Source organism: Glycine max, chromosome 14 (genome assembly GCF_000004515.6).
Source record: "Glycine max cultivar Williams 82 chromosome 14, Glycine_max_v4.0, whole genome shotgun sequence".
Taxonomy (NCBI): domain Eukaryota; kingdom Viridiplantae; phylum Streptophyta; class Magnoliopsida; order Fabales; family Fabaceae; genus Glycine; species Glycine max.
In genome coordinates, this window is record NC_038250.2 from 15780509 (window position 1) to 15783158 (window position 2650).

Consider the following 2650-nt stretch of genomic DNA (forward strand, 5'->3'; position numbering starts at 1 on the left):
TGTAAGCTCCATTAGAGCTTGTAGGCCTAGGATCTTCTTCATCAATGGATTCCTTTGCTTCTTGGAAGATGAATGACAGCGAAATGGAGAAGGAAGAGAGAGAGGAGATGCCACTTCAAGGAGAAGATGAGTCTAGAAGAAGCTCACCACCATAGGAGGCCATGGATAAGAGCTTGGAGGAAGAAGGAGATGAATGAAGGGAGAGGGAGAGAAGAGCACAAAATTTTGTGCAATTTTGTGCTCTAAAAGAACTCTGAAATCTGAAGTTTAATATTCAAATGATCAAAGTTTTAAAAAATGCACACACATGGCCTCTATTTATAGCCTAAGTGTCACACAAAATTGGAGGGAAATTTGAATTTCTATTCAAATTTCACTTGAATTTGTGGAGCCAAATTTTGGAGCCAAAACTTCACTAATTATGATTAGTAAATTTTAGCTATGGTTCAGCCCACTAATCCAAGATCAAGTCCAAGATTCTACACTAAATGTGCTTAGGTGTCATGAGGCATGTAAAACATGAAGGACATGCACAAAGTGTAATTATATGATGTGGCAATGGGGTGTAGCAAGCAAATGCTCACCTCCCCCTCTAAAATTTAATTAGATTGGACTTCTCCCAATTCAATTAAATTTATTTCCAACCACACACATCAAATATTCACCTAATGCATGTAAAATCACAAAACTACCCCTAATACAAAAAAAAAAAACTAGTCTAGGTGCCCTAAAATACAAGGGCTGAAAAGTCCTACATTTCTAGGGTACCTTACCTATATTATGGAACCCTAAATACAAGGCCCAAAAATAATGAAACTTTAATCTAATATGTACAAAGATAAGCGGGCTCATACTTAGCCCATGGGCCCAAAATCTACCCTAAGGCTCATGAGAACCCTAGGGCCTTCTCTTGCATCTCTGGCCCAATCTTCTTGGAGTCTTCTATCCAATGCCCTTGCGGGGTAGGATTGCATCAATATAGGTCACAAATTGCCTCCAAAAAGTGATTGTTTAATGTCACAACCTAACTTATGAAAAAGGGAAGAAAATCAACCACCCTTAAACAAGGTGATTTTTCCTTTTTGCATTAATCCTCTAGTATAATCATCTATTTCATAGCCAAGTGCTTGAATGGTGATGTTATTCCCGTTTTCTTACTCCATCTAGGATCTTTGGGAATGAATTTCTTCCTTAGAATATTTTCCTTCCCCACACTTGGGTGAGGTTTGCCAACTTTCCTTTATTCAAAAGAATTTATTTTAAATATTTGGCGTACTATGGCGTTTGAGCAATTGCCTCAATGAAAGGGATATTAAGATGGACCCTTTTAAGCATCTCAACAAATCTACCAAATTGTCCATCCTTACTTTTGTCTTTCAATCTTTGAGGGAATGGAACACCTACCTCAGGAGGTGTTAGTACCTCTTTCTCACCCTCCTTGTTTGCCACTAGATTCCCATAAGTAGGAACCTCATCTTTTCTAGATGTTTGGTCCTTCTCAGTAAGGACATATTCTGCAACTTTTTGGAAAAAAAATTTCCTTCTTCTTGGAATCCTCTTGCTTCTAGTCATCATAGAATTGACATCATCCCTTTTAGATTTGGTTCAAGTTGTAAAAGAAGGTTGATCGTCTGTCTTTGTGACAAAAGGAATTGTATGTTGGTGAGTTGAGACTCCACCAGCTTCATTCTCTGATCATTTTGGGCCATATATTGAAGCATGGTCTCTTGAAGAGTAGGTTTTCTTTTCTCTTGTCTAGGCCTTTGATTTTGCATGGTTTGAGGCCTATACATCCCTTGACTTTCCTGAAGCCTTGTCCTTGATTGAAATTGTTGGGATATTGATTGTAAGAATTATTTTCTGCCCCAACAAAGTTGATATCATCCATGGTTGTACCTAACTTGTCATCAATAGTGCATTCTCTTTACCCATGCACAACCTCACATTTATCACAGGTTGGGAATGGATGGGTAGTGATGGAGACTTTGGCTTGATCTCTCATGAGTGTCTCAATCTTCAATGTAGAAGCTTGCATTTTTTTTCTCAATTCAGTTTAGGAATCATCATTATCCATCTGGTTAACACCTCTCTTCATGATCCTCATATCCCCTGAGTTGTTATAAAGGTTGGAGCACATATCTTCAATGATCTTGATGTTAGATAAGTGGCCTCAGATATCTTAAGAATGGGGGTTGAATTAAGATATTACAAACTTTTTAAGATTAAAAATTCTATTTTGATTTTAACCCAAATCCCAAGATTCCTTTCAAAATGAACTCCTAAAGAATTCTGCAAATTAATATTATTAAATAGAAGCAATAAGCAATAATAAATAAAGGAGTTTAAGGGAAGAGAAAATACAAACTCAAATTTTTACTGGTTCGGCCACACCCTTGTGCCTGCGTTCAGTCCCCAAGCAACCCGCTTGAGAGTTCCACTATGTTGCACAATCCCTTTACAAGTTCTGAACCACATAAGGACAACCCTTCCTTTGTGTTCAGATTCCTTTACAACAAGAGACCCTCGGTCTCTTAATCCCTTTTGAGAAATAGAATGAAAAGAAGAAGAAATCTCTCTTGAAAGAGATAGATTGAACAATTGAGCACTCAAATAATTCCTTATTGAATTTCAAGTGTATTGCCCAAGGAAT